The sequence below is a fragment of the Corvus cornix genome, chromosome 4 (genome assembly GCF_000738735.6).
Source record: "Corvus cornix cornix isolate S_Up_H32 chromosome 4, ASM73873v5, whole genome shotgun sequence".
Classification (NCBI taxonomy): domain Eukaryota; kingdom Metazoa; phylum Chordata; class Aves; order Passeriformes; family Corvidae; genus Corvus; species Corvus cornix.
The window spans coordinates 45993646-46007768 of NC_046334.1; the positions used below are offsets into that span (position 1 = coordinate 45993646).

The 14123-nt window shown below is 41.9% G+C and overlaps 1 protein-coding gene across 1 annotated transcript in view; it reads left to right on the forward strand.

The window, feature by feature from the left end:
• Positions 1-9888: 9888 nt before the first annotated feature.
• LNX1 (ligand of numb-protein X 1) overlaps positions 9889-14123 on the forward strand; it is a 153006-nt gene continuing 148771 nt past the window's right edge. The window contains exon 1 of the mRNA XM_019287081.3: positions 9889-9903. The gene's annotated coding sequence lies outside the window, so the exon portion shown is untranslated. The remainder of the gene's footprint in view (positions 9904-14123) is intronic.

The window sequence follows — 14123 nt, forward strand, 5'->3', positions numbered from 1 at the left end:
GTTGAGTCATTCCAAATTCCTTCACATCTTGCAAATATTTTCCCAGATATTTTCATTCTTTGACTGATCTGCAGAGGAACTTCTTTGCAGAAGCCCTCCCTTTATCTTTAAGACATTAACTCAGGGAGGAGTTGATGTCATCCTTTGTCTTGTCCAGGTTCACTATGAGGTTTGTCCTCAAAGAAAGGTTCCTTGTACAGGGCGTGGCAAACAATTAATAATAGCTGTATCCTGAGGGTACTTGGTGAGGGGTGACACAGGCGAATGCAGCTGTAGCCACAGGGTATGTGAGAGAAGCACTCATGCACAAAGAGCAGACAAGAAAGTGAGAAAGGGGACAGAAAATACCCAGGGAGACTTAAGTTGTCAGGACCAGCAAAACAGGGGTGGGTTGGTATAGATTTAAAAGGTCCAAAAGTGAGATATAGAAATTCAGGTGGTTATATAGGCTGCTGGGTCCAGCCACAGTTATAGGGAAAGGACAGAATAAGATTTGTTCCTGGCAGTTTTTAGCTGTACAATAAAACTTCACAAAATGTTTTAGGAAAAGGTGTTGCTCAGGAGCATTTGTAGATGAGTCTCCAGGGAGATGTCAGGATATAATGCCAGGTCTTCATACAAATACATCTCATGCTTCAATAATCTGTGTGAAATTGATCCTTTAGTCACACTTTGTGGGCCTCTTAGATAACTTCTCTTCACACTTGAAAAATTAAGAGGATGTAAAAATAGCAATATGCCATGGAAATCATTAGGGATTGCTTATATGTGTCCAAGAGTAGATATATGGCCTCTGGAACCATTTTGTATCTGCTGAAGTAATTAGATTGCTGGATGATTAGCTTGGGGATGAAGGGGTTCAGGTCCTTGGCCACAATGCCAGCATCGGATAGCGCATAGCCCCATGCGTTCCAACAGGCTTTCCAGCAGGTACGTTCTATTTAAAAAGGTTGTGCCTCTGGAATGAGATCTGCCTGGTATCAGTACACATGGGCATTGACATATTCCTCATCAATATTTTTAGGAATCAAGCTCCTTGCTAGCTAATACAACAGCCTGATGTTGGAAGGAAGCCCATAATGGAAAACAGCCCATGGGTTTACACATGAAAATCAGAAACAAGCTGATACATGAATGAGAATTTATATCTGCCTTGGCAGGGCACACCATTATTGAAATGTCCTGTCTTTCCCACCAGTGCAGGGTGGTTTATACCTAGCAATAAGAGGATAATTGCAGACAGGGAGAGTTAGAAGTGATTTCTTTTGGACCCAACAGACCCTGGAGATTTTTACTGCTATTATTACCATTATGTGTGTGCAGAAAATTCTCCAGGGGAACAAGCAAGGTCTGTGGTTGTACCATAGCATAAAATGCTTACATTATGTCCTACCTTGATTCATCCTGACAAACAGTTTATGCCCTCCAACTTGCTGGCATGTGACTGATGCATGGATAGAGGCCCCAGGTCAGTGAGATGGGACTTGGTATCTCAAATCAGGGGTCCTTTCTTTTTTCTCCTTTTCTCATGAGTCTGGGTTAGAAGAGAAGTTGCTGTGCCTCAGGCCAGTGAAGGGAGGAGAAACCAGTCATTACCATTGACACTGAACTGTGCCATGAATCAAATCCCTCCTGATGGGAGAGAATTTTCTAAAAGTCCTTGCAAGGAGTTTCAAAGATAAACGGAGACTTTTCCTGGAGTTTCAATGCTGCTGGATAGTTGTTTATTAAGTGTTATCAGAGGAACAGAGCCCCTAGCGTGACCCAGGCATAACATAGAGCACAGAAAGCAGGAGTGAAGTCTAATTATCAAGATTAACGTGGCCTTTTAAAGATAATTTAACCAACAGTTACTAAAAACGTACATTATTTTCACTTTACTACCAATTATTCAGTAACACGGCCAGGAACTGCGGAATTCCTCATCCAATCATTCCGCACTACTTTTACTGCAGAACATGGAGTAGTAGAAGAAGGAGAAGAAGGTTTAGAGAACAACAACAATCCTCCATTTTGATATTTTTTACTCTTATCTATTTACTACAAAGAGAAGCCCAAAACCTCTAAATTTTCACCCTGTGACAATCTTACATGGTAGTCTATCACCTAATTCACACCACTGTATCTTCTAGTTCCTGTCTGATCGTTGGTAATTTTTTCCAAGGTTGGAGGTTGAAACAGTGTTGTTCAAGGGGGTAAGAACCCTTAAAAACAGGCAGAGAAATATTCTCAGCACTGTGGGTTCCTACAACCATTTTCCCACAGTCAGCTTTGATCAGATGTTATAATATTTTTAGTAAAAAAAATCCTTATTAGCTCCAACACTAATCAATTAGTTAGTTTAATATACATTTTGACTTAAAGGTTTCAAAATGCCACTTATCTTAAATAAAGCTCTGATCTTGTTTTTCTGAACATGCTAAACTGCTTCCTCTAGTCATATCCCAAATCTACCAGAGCCTTTTTCTCCTTCAACCCAGTGGTCCAGTGTCTCAGAGGGGCAGCGGATGTGGCCTCCTGCTCCTTCCCCCTCAGCTGTGTCCCTGGGATGGTAGACAACCATCACTTCTGGCATGGTGCTCATATTTGGTGACGGAAGGAATGGAAGTTGCCTTTTCTTGTAAAACATTTTGAGTTCTCTGACATCTCCCTGTAAAAGAAACAGCCTCCAAACTGATTTGGACTCCACAAAAGCAGATGTCTAATAAACCCAATGTTTGCAAAATTTGTCTAATTTTTACATCAAGCAGCAACGTTTATTTTAGCTGTGCTTGCTAGGACATTGTGATAGGAGAGTCTCTGCCCTTTAATTCAATGCTGAGACCATCACAATGATTTCACGTTCCTTCTGATTACTCTTTTTGTTTTGTACTTCCCCAATTTTCTAGTTTTTATTTTTGGAAAAGATGAAATTAAATCAATGGTGCCTGTCTGAAAGAGGGTTTGGGGACTGTAGTTTACTAGATCAAAGCCTAAGCAAGCAGGGAGGAGAGAAGGACCATCTTTTGACCTGAGCACAAACCACTAGGTTCCTAGGGGAAACAGCAGCAGTGCTTCCTGAAGTGGATTTTGAAAATGGGTTCAGGATGCATATTTTAATGATCAGTTACACCACACCTTTTCCAGGACAGCTCTGATCTCCATGTCACAGAACTCCTAAGGGGAGGCAATGGGAGTAATGAATTCTATCAGCTGAGTTGGATAGTACATTAATTTCTTCCCCTGCAAATGCAGAAAGAAGTTCCTTGGTATTCTGCTGGCCCTTCTTACTGTGAAGGGTGCTATGGTAGTTAATACTAGTGAAGAACTTTCCATTTTGTTATCTAAAAAAGAATTGGTTTAGGATTTAATAATGTGTACAAATAATTTTGTTGAGTGTAGAGTAGGTACTTAGGATTATAAATTGATCTTTCTGTAATTCATATCTAGGAACATAAACATTAACTTAGAAGCTTAACATTCATGAACAGTGTTTGAAAATAATGCTCCTGTAATTTCATGAGTGGTGATCTCTGGAACACTTCAAGAGCACATGTTTTACATCCCTAAAATGTCAGTGTGCACTTCTGGTGCAATCAGAAGATATGTTATCTGTCATGCAAACAGGATTTGCACAGTTGCTTAGAAAATAAGCCATTATGACTCTGCATCATGTGACTTTTAAAGAGATGTTAATGTCTAAATGTGGTACAAGTCCTCCCTCCATCTTACTATGCAAAAGGGCTGGAAATTCACAGGTAGCACACAACATATACTTGGCAAAATGCAAGTTTCTGCCATTGTATTAAACCTTCATGTAGCATGTGCTTCATTCCCTGAATCCTAGGCTTTCAGACTATAAAGAGATTTTTCTAAATAAAAGGGTGAAAAAGATGGTTTTCAAAGCTGAGGTGTTCTTTGGTTCAGAGCTTTTTCAGGCATAGCAGTCCATCATGTAGGGACAACATGGATCTATGCAGGTTTGCCTTTCCCCAAAGTCAACAATGTAATGGCTTTTCTCCCTACCAAAAATATATTAAACCACCCATCTTGTTTAAGGGGTTTCTCTGTGAAAGCCACATCTGTTTCAGAAAAAATCTTTTGGTGCTGCCACACCAGGGTCTGACAGTCCCATGTCAGCACATGTTTCACATGCGAAAAGTGTCTTCAAGGTTATGTACCTAACATTTCTAGCTGTTGCTGCTATTAGGGAAACTAAGGCAGAAAAGCAAGCTAAAAAAGTAGCGGTATCAGCAATGTCCCAGTAATTTTCTCCCCAGTTACTTTCTGCTGTAATTGTGGCAGCCCAGCAGGTTGCGAAGGGAGTTCACAATATTTTGAAAGGCCTTGTTAAAATTTAAAAGACTAATTCTATTGCACAAGAAAGGAAATCTTCATTTATCGCCAGGATTTCACATATTTATGCCGTCAGCAAGTGTCTTTTGTATTCCTCACTCTCCCAAAGCCCCATCATGACTCATTAAAGAATTTTGTTGCAATAAATTGCTTGCCATTGTTTGTATTTTGGGCCAATTTTTCTAAGATGCCCCACAGTAAATCCACAAAGGACAGGGACTCTGCTGTGCCCCTCATTAAGGCATCTCCCTGGATCTCCACGTGCGCTGGCCAGGTGCTGGGCTGTCCACAAAGGGAATGGGAAAGTTGGTGCTTATGTGAGGAGACAGAGGCAAGCTCACGGAGCTGGGGGCTGAGCACCTGGCAGTGCTGAGGAGAGGAGCAGGGCTTAAACTCTTACCTCTGAGTGATCTGAGTGCTTGACTTGTCTTCAAATTTATTAGTCCCAAATGCTCCTCAAGAGATAAGCCACAGAGGACAATCACTTAATGAGAGCCTGGGCATAAGCCTGATTTTGAATTGAAGAAGTACCAAGACAATTTTGTCCAGAATCACTCATGATGGTTATGGGCTAATGATATGAAAAGGGATTCAGTAAGCATTTGCCTCATTTTAAGGGTAGTGACAAGTTGTCTCTGGATCTCATGAGAATGAAGTGCTTTCCAGTTTCTCAGTGACTGAGCAGATACAAAAAAAAGACCATTTAGGCAGAAGAAGAGTTTTCAGTTTGGTTTCCTACAGAAATGAGGCAAAAAGGATCTCAGTCTGCCAGATCCTGTCCAAATAATTCCAAACCCACAGACTAATTCTTAACAATTTAGCAGAGGAGATGTTTCACAGATATCAGCCCCTGCAAACCTTGTGAAAATCAACATCTGGGTAGAGGAGAAACACCCCATTAATGTTTCAATCCATGAAGGAAAACTCAGCATCTCTCCATGCTGTTTGACTGCAGACAGCTGTTGCCTAGCCTGTAGGTATATCTTGGCCAGCTGCCCATAGCCTGTGGCCTCAGGTTTCCACATGGCCAGCCAGATTCACACACTTACGCTCCAGAAAAAGGAGCCTGGGGTGGAAAGGTGAAGCAGGACACAAATTTGGTTTCATCCCTTCCACTGCTGTTGTCCTGTTTCACTTGCAGAATAGGCTTCAAAACCAGCTGTCTGCAGGGATTTAAATCCCACTGCCTGTATTTCTACTGTATTTGGAAATTCCATCACAGAAGTAGAGTTCTATCATGCTTAGTAACTAATTATAAATTGGTTAATTTGATATCACTTGTGTCAGCTGCCTATTTAGGAGCTTAAGTAAGAGACAAAAACAACAGAAGGACTGTATTTACAGCTAAGTCAGCGTGGTTTCAGAAAAAAATGGGACTTGCTAAATGCTCCTGATGTCAGAGCTCTAGAGGTAAGGGTGAATGGGGTAGGGAGGTGACACAGTGGACTTCAGTGGTGCACTAACACCATGTAGCCTCCTGACTATAAAGCAGTGCTTTTGTATATCTTAGCGAGACACTTAAGAAGGGACTTAAGGTATGGCTAGCTGACATCTCCAAATTAGGTCATCAAAAGAGAAATGCAGCTAAATAGACCGAGGATGGTTGTGTGGTGTCACAAGGACCAGTGTTAAATACACTGCTATCTAATGAGGTCTTTAATGACCTTCAGGAAAATATTAAATTTCTCCTGATGAAAGTTTGTTCTAATTTGAAAAAAATCCAGTGGGAGATCACAAGTGAGAATTATAATTTAATAGGAAAATGAAAATAAATGCAATAGTACAAGAACACTGACAGAGTCAGGATACAACCCGACACCCTGTTAGTCAGGGCAGTGGTAGCATTCCAGATGAAGCAGTTCTGTTGAAGCAGTGATCCTGTAGAAGGGCCTGGTCTTCACCTGAAGGTCCAGTGGCAGCTCTTGTCCCCTGGGAATCCAGTAGGTAAGGACTGCTTGTGCTGTTCCATACCCTGGATTATATCCAGGTGGGAATGCTTGGCTTGTCCCCTTGGGCAGAGCATCTCACAATGGGCTGATGTAATTCTATGAGTCCTTCGGTGGGTCCTTGATGGCCCATTAAACAGAGACAGTTCCGGAGGGAGTTAGCAGGGATGAGTCATGGTGGGAGATAACAAACACTGCCCTACCTGCTTTAACAGCTTGTGAAGATGATAATAGAATACATGCCTTTGGTTACATCTTACATTGTAACCTAGGACAAAGTTTTGCAAAGATTAGTGTGTTCTCAGCATAATTGCAAGTTGAGAAGAACCACCTTATCTGGGGTATTTTTTTAAGAACAAATTAGCCTAGATCTGTTGAGGATGGTTGGGTCATCCTTTCTCTGGTATAGTTTAGGGCAATAGACTAGACTTAAGGTCCATTCCAGGGTTACATGTCTGCTGGCTTACAGCCTGGACCATAAAGTAACTGTGTTAGGCTTATCATGTATAACTTAGATTTCCTCAAAACTTTTCATTGACACAATATTTTAAAGAGTACTAGCATCTAAAAGTAAAAACTCCTCTCAAGACTGATACAGGTACAGTCATGGTTCATGCTTAGTCTTTGTTACCATAAAGGAGGTTGTGAATCCTTCATAACTGATGAGAAGCTTTTAAATGATGATTTCCCTTAAGCTATGAAATGGACAATCATCCAAACAAAGAATAGAAATACTATTTCCACTTTTATTTTCAAGCAAGTGCCTTTAGTAAATTATTGCCAAGTCAAATTGTCTTTTTACAGAGACAAAATGCATACAGCCTAGTGTAAGCAACTCTATCAAAGCTGGAAGCTCCTAAAAGGGTGAGTCTTCATTGACCAGTGTTTGGAAATTGGGTGGTCTAAGACAAGAAAGAATCTTTGCACTGCTAGTCTGACTCTAAAGTGTTGTGTTTACTCTGCTGTAGTTTTGTAGTAGAGCAGTGCTGCTGAATAGGCACAGTTAATAAATCCTTATGTGTTGCTGTCGTGGCTACCTCCATTCAGAAACGGAAGGGCAGGGCACTTCCATTGCTTGGATGACCATTGCCAAACCTGTATCTGATGGGATCCCAGCCTCTGTCACAGTAGGGCTCCTTTCATGGCCACACACAAATGGAAGTTTTCTGCAGTTTGGATATTTGGCGATCCAACACCACTGAGGAACCAGAGAGACTGTGACCTGCCATAACGGCCCAGATAGGGACCCTCTCAGTAGGTAGAGATTTAGGCAGCTTTTTTCGAGGAATCTTTCTGTTCCCACTTTTTCTGTTAGGTTTCCCACAGGCAGGGGAGCAATTGCCTGCCAGAGTGGAGTTTTTTGCACTGATGCAAACTGGTTATACATACAGGCAAGAAGCTGCTCTGTTCTCTGAGACAACCAGTGCAGAGGAACCAGGTCCCAAAGAAGAGGGAGAAAAGCTTCAGTTGGCTGCCCAGGCAGCCAGCATTACCTCCCATCTTGCCTGCCCCATGGCAGCTGGTAGGAAGGAGGTAGCTCTAGCTCTGGGGCTGGTCTCCTGGCTCAGGGCAGGACGTGGGGAAGGTGGGCTCCCACTGTGGCCAGTGTGGCCTGATGCAAGAGGAGCAAATGAGAATCAGCCAACTCTCAGCAAAGTAGAAAAAAAATTTCTCTCAGGGAAATTAAGTGTGGGCAAAGTCTGGCTCATCTAGTGGGGGATGATGCAGAGTAAATCACACACATCCATGCTTACCTAGGCTGCTTCCAGAAAAGAGGAGAGAAAAAAGCCAACTCTGCAGCGAGTTGTGCCAGTGGGTGAGCTCAGGGGTTGGTGCATCCCCATATGAGGGTGCTGGGGAGAAATGAGTTGCCTTGGCTCCCAAGCACACATTATGGAATCTCCTTACTCTGTCTGCTACAATAACCAGATGAAACTGCTAGATAGAAATCGTGAATCATCAACCCTAGTAAAATGCATATGTTACACAGCTGTGCTCTGAGCCAGCCCCTTCCCTGTCAGCATGTCTCAGGGCTGTGCTAGATGCGCTAGAAGCAAAAAGATCTAGTCTGTTCTTCCTGCCCAAGTGGGTGCATTTCCCCAGACTTGCTGCATGATCAAGTGTCTGATCAGGTCCAAGCAGCCATTGTAGCCCAGCAGTTTGAGAAAGAATTGCAAGAGTAATGTGTTAGTTCAGTGTTAAGCAGTTACAGGAAGGTAATTGAACTGGTTCATGGAACTGCTTCAAAACTCTAGCAGGCATTTTTTCAAGGACAGAAGTTTATCAGGCAATGGGCTATTATCCCTAACACCAAAGAATTTGCCTGTTTGAGTTTTGCTTTGTTTTGGTTTTGTTTTAAAAGCCATGATATTTATATCAAATGCTTACCCAGGAGAAATATTAGAAGGATGTCATAAACCTTGTAAAATTAGACACTCAAGAAATACCAGGAGTCAAACTGCAGTGCACTCTTTACTCATCTCCATTGCTTTAATGGTAGTGTTTGACCACATGAATGCAAAGTCTCTCCTCCTCCTTGTTCAGAGTGGATGATTGTTTCTCAAGTAAGATTACAGCTTTTTCTTATTCAGTCCTTAACATTCTGTCTTATTTACTTGTGATATTTAAGAAAAAACTGCTTGTTCCTGGCTTAGCCTGATGCTTGTCATTATGGTAACTTGGTGTTTCACAAACATTACCACAGTTATTTTTCTGGTGCTTCATTGAAATAAGTGTACATTAGGATGACTTTGTGCTAACTTGTGGGAAGGTAGACAAAGAAAGGTGAAAGAGAAACATCTGGGATTTGGCAATCTTCTGGTAGAGGAGCCCACTCTGTGAATGCTCATGCAATTCAGCAAACAACTCAGATCAGCTTAGCTCAGGTTCCTAAAAAAAGAGGGATATACAGTAGCCCAGTGAAGAGTTAATTCATCTACTCTAGTATTATCTAGTAAAAAGTCAATAGTAAAGCTGATTTGCTGGCCCATATTCTGCTGCATTACATGTGAAACTAAATTTTTTCATCTGCGGTCCCTAGCCTCATCTCCCCAAATAAGTTATTTTCTACAGAATATGGATTATATCAACAGTGTTATATTGTATCTAAGTCTATTGTATTTCTGAAGCTTCTCTTTCCTTTGCAGTAACTCTGGTAAGGGATTGTATGGAAAAAATTCTGAGTACTTGTGGAATTGCAAGACGGTATCCCAACAAACAAGCATAAAAGGAACTGGTTTAAGCTTGTAGAGGCAGCTTTGCTTCAGGCTTTAGCTGATATTGCCAAACTTAGTTTTATAAGTGCTGGTCTTTACTGTTTCCCTGTGTATAACTTCCCAGTTGGATTTTAAAAGACTATTCCTTCCCCCAAATATTTTGTAACACAACATCGCTAAGGCATTTATTTGTCACCTGAATTGCACCTGAGGCCTTGGAAAGTATTACACAGACCTCTGGCACTTTAAATAATGTAGTTACTGGCCATCCATAATTGCTGCTTATCCACAGGGACATAGGCAAGGGCAGGGAGAGAGGCCATTGGTCACCATCTCCTTGCACAGAGGGATGGTAAACATCAGGCGAGCTGAGCTCAGTCTTGGCCTCAGGATGGGGAGATGCTCTGGTAAGCAATGCCTTTGTATGTGGGTATTTCTCATCTCTGCCCGCTGATTCCTGCCACTTCTGCCCATTTGCTGCATTCTTTGCTGTCCCTCTGCTATGTCCCCTGTGAGGCTTCCCACTCTTGCAGTCATGACTTGGATGTCACAGTCCCTGTGCTCCTGTGCTCCTGCAGCCAAATCCCAAGTCCCACCCTCTGAGCAAGAAGGCTTGAGTGTTTTTTGAAAGTGCACAGTGGTTTTTTTGATGTGAGCTAAAAAAATACTTTTTTCCTCAGGCTTTGTTCTCAGAAATGACTGAAATATTTGGGTCCAAACTTTAAAAAATGTGTTTGAAGAAGAATTTAGGCTTGGTTTCCCTCAGTCCTGCTTCTGGTCTTTGTTGTTACTGTCTTAAAGGGGAAAATGGGCAACTGTAATAGAATTGGGAAAGGATTGAAAAGTGCTAAAGACAGGTCAGGCTAATCATGCAGTCTGTGTTCTATATACATAAAGAACTTAAGGTGTTTATATTTCCCAAAACAGTGCTTGACAGCAGAAAGCATTTATATGCTATCCAGTATCTGTGAAATCTACTGTAAGTGCTTTTATAGGATGATTTAACATCAATAATAGTTCCATTTCATGCCAAAAATATTTATACTTTATGATTGGTACAACCTATGTGTTAATCAAGGATAGCAGAGAAAGTACAGTGGGTGAGAGAAGCTAGAACAGTTTTTCCCTTGTGAGCATACCAGGGGCCGTAGAGTGCTGTTAGACCCCGGAATTTCAGGTGAAATGGACCTTTTGTCTGATCCAGTACGGCAGCTTGAACAAAAGAGAGATTTTGATGAAGCAAACAAAGGTAGACAGAAAGCTTCAGCTCCTCGAAGGTGGGGTAATAGCTAGGGAGGGAGATAATGGCACTACAACCCTTTTGATAAAGGCTCTGTGAGTGAGGCTTGAAGTTAAGCAATGCAGTAGCTCTGCTGACTCACAGCTCAGGACCTAAAATCCTGGAGGCTAGAGGCCTGGACTGGGAACAAACACAGTGTTAAATTGAAAGGAAGGTGCCTTCTAATTTGATGTGATGGCAAGCATCATAGTTTTTCCAGAAAGATGTGATAAAGTAACGAATGCTGTGTTGCAGCATACCTAACTCTACAGTGGTTTTTGTATCTTTTTGTCAACAGGATGTATTTTGTGGCTGCTCTTCGTTTCCACATACAAAAGGGCAGTTTATATTCCCTCTGTAGGACCGTCCCTATTTTATAGAGCTAGCTGCTTTCAAGAAGTTTTGGAGAGTAAAACTAAATGAATAATTTCATACTAGGTCACAAAAAAAATACATGTGAAACATATTTTTTCCACTCTGGCTTTAATTTACTTGGTCACAATGTCACAGGGGACTAATTTTGCCGTTTTCTGGAGGCATGATTACATTATTGTTGTGTATGTCTGTCTGGTTTTATCAGCCGTGTATGGCATCACATCAAATAATATGAAGTGACATGACAAGTAGAGTCCGACGGGATGCTCTGGGAGAGCCTCTGAGCAGAGATGTCATCTTTAATGCATCTACAAGGAGTTTTGGAGTGCACTTTTTCATCCTCACTGTTCCCTGTAATTAGTGTGCCAGAAAGATCCTGCTCCTGCTGTGATGGTCCTGGGAAACAGTTCATACATTTGCTGCCCATAAATGTGGGCCATGTCTCTTGAATTATGATGTCCAGAGGGGAAAAAAAACCTCTGAAGATGTCAGTGTCTTCCTAAAGTGGCCACAGAGTCATCCAGAACGTCTTCCTTTACGGTGTCTCTTGCCTTTGCCATTTATGCAAGATTTCAGAAGTTAAAGTCCTTCTGACTTTTCTTCCTGTCATTCATGGCCAGAGTCTGCCCAGCTTTCTGCCTGGGGCAAGAAGAGGGTTGTTGGCTGCTATTTGGGCTGTGTGACTTGTTTGGGGATGTTTGTGAGGAACATGTGTCCATGAACACCTCTCTCCTCAGGCCACAGGAAGCAGCCCCAAAAAATGCAGCAAAGCTCTTCCCTTTGCTCTCATCTTTAAATACTATTGAGGAGGGGGAAGTGAGCAGCAAGGCAGCCCTTGCCCCCTCAGCAGTGGGGAGCAGAGCACTGGTCCTTGGCCTCGTGTTGCCTGAATCCTGTGTGTTGGTGAAAGAACTGCACATCTCTCTGCATGAGCCTGTCACAACTACAGTAAGATTTCTATCCTATCCCCGAGCCTGGAGGCCCGTGCCCACTCTACCTCCATGCCAGACATCACATCTCCCTAATGCTAATGGGGAAGGCTAAAATTAACCAGGAACGTAGAAGCAGCTCCCAGATGAACTGTGGCCAGAAGCCCATGATTAAAGGCATAGCAGGCTGCAGGTCGGCTAAGGCTGCCAACAAACCTCCTGAGCAGGAAGAAAACACTTAGAGCTGTCAAAGCACTTAAAGGTATGATAGTGCTTTCTGAGCTAGGCTCCTTTTTTGTTCCTTTTCTTTTACCTATTTTTTTTTCAGGAAATTCATGCTGCAAACAGTAGATTCCTGAAAAAAGATGCCCCTAACCTGAGTAGTGTTCTGAGTTTTTGAAGGATCAAGGCTGCAGAGTGACTGAAAGGGTTTACAACAGGATCAGGCTGTGCTGCTCTCAGCTCTGGTGCTGACTCTGTCTTTTCTCTTAAGTTTCACTAAGTCACTTAAACCCTGCTGCAGCTTCACTGCAGCATGACTTAAAACTTTTTTCAGATTGAGAACCTTCTCTCCTAAGACTGAAATTTCTAAGAACTACATGACTCTTTAGAGGTATTGTGCTAAAGGCAACCATACTTGAAGTTAATGACTGCATGAGATCAAACATGTTATAGTCTTTCTCTTTTTCTGTATTTTATTTAATTTGTGCATTTGAGTTGCTTGGGGGAGAAATCCTGGCTCTGCTGATTTCTGAGTATTGTCAACCGCAATAATACCAAAATATGACCCTTTGGGTATAGAAGTTACAAAGTTTTGTTCAGAGAGTCATTGTGTTAGTAACTCTTCCTATTTCTACAGTCTTAATACAGGAACAGAGGAAACATTTACACTTCTTTTTTTTTTTTTTTAAATAGGAAAAAGTGATGGCTAAATCACATTTTGGCAGGGGAAGTAGGGATAGGTGTATGAAGTAAAATTTCTTTTAGCTCTATATTGGCTGTCAAGTAGACTTGTTTCCATTCATTGCTATGTACAGTACCGGAATTTATATATATGTATATGTTTATACGTATATGTGAACTAGGTGCACATTTTTTTACAAACTTCCTTTGTTGTTGCTGTAGAAAATAAAAAATACAGCCACAGCAGACTGTGTGTTGTGGAAGATGGTTGGTTTGATTTTGTCCCACACAGCATTAGATTGTACCAGTGAGTGGTAGAACAGACTTATCAGCAGGCTACTGCTTCAGGTCCATGTGTATTTACTCTTCCTGATTCATTGTGTGGTGAGGAAAATGTAATAGCGCATCAAGATAAGCGTTCAGTACCTGAGAAAAAAAGGAGCAGCTAAAATCCATTTTCCTGAAATTGTTCAGCTGCATCTTTTGAGATATTTTACACTAAGTCATACATCTAGGGCTCCAAAATCTGGGGTGGTTTGGGTCTCATGCTGAACCACAATGAGTTCAAGAGATGATACCCTTCTCTGAAGGAGGTGTTGGTCTTGCAGTGAAAGGAACAAGCTGTATTTTGGCCCAGATCAAAGGCTCTGGCAGAATCTGCTGCTCAGCTGCTGTTCATGGAACGGCAAGTGGTTCCTGCCTTCTGCAGTGAGAAGGTCCCTGGGCAACCCAGGCTCCTCTAGTCACCCTCCTGCCCAGCCTGCTGCCCAGCTGTGGATACCCAAGCAATGAACACCAGAGAAATTACACAGATTTTATGGTCTCTTCTCTGCCACTATTTTCCTGTACTAGACTGGAAGTCAGTCTTATTTCAGATCTTAATTACGTTGACTGTAGGATAGAAACAGAGCTGCAACAGTTGTAATATATTTCTGGATCAGAAGTCCTTTGCAGGAGACAATTTTTTGCAAACATAGCTGCCCTGCCTGTGCAGGATGGGATTGTTGGCTTCCACTCATACTTTCAATATTTTGCAGGCACAGTTATGCACAGATCCTAGTGTTTTGCCAAGTCTGCTAAAATCTGGAATTTGAAATTTAGAAGACTAGAGTGCTTCCTGGAAGGGAAGTCTGCACTGTGT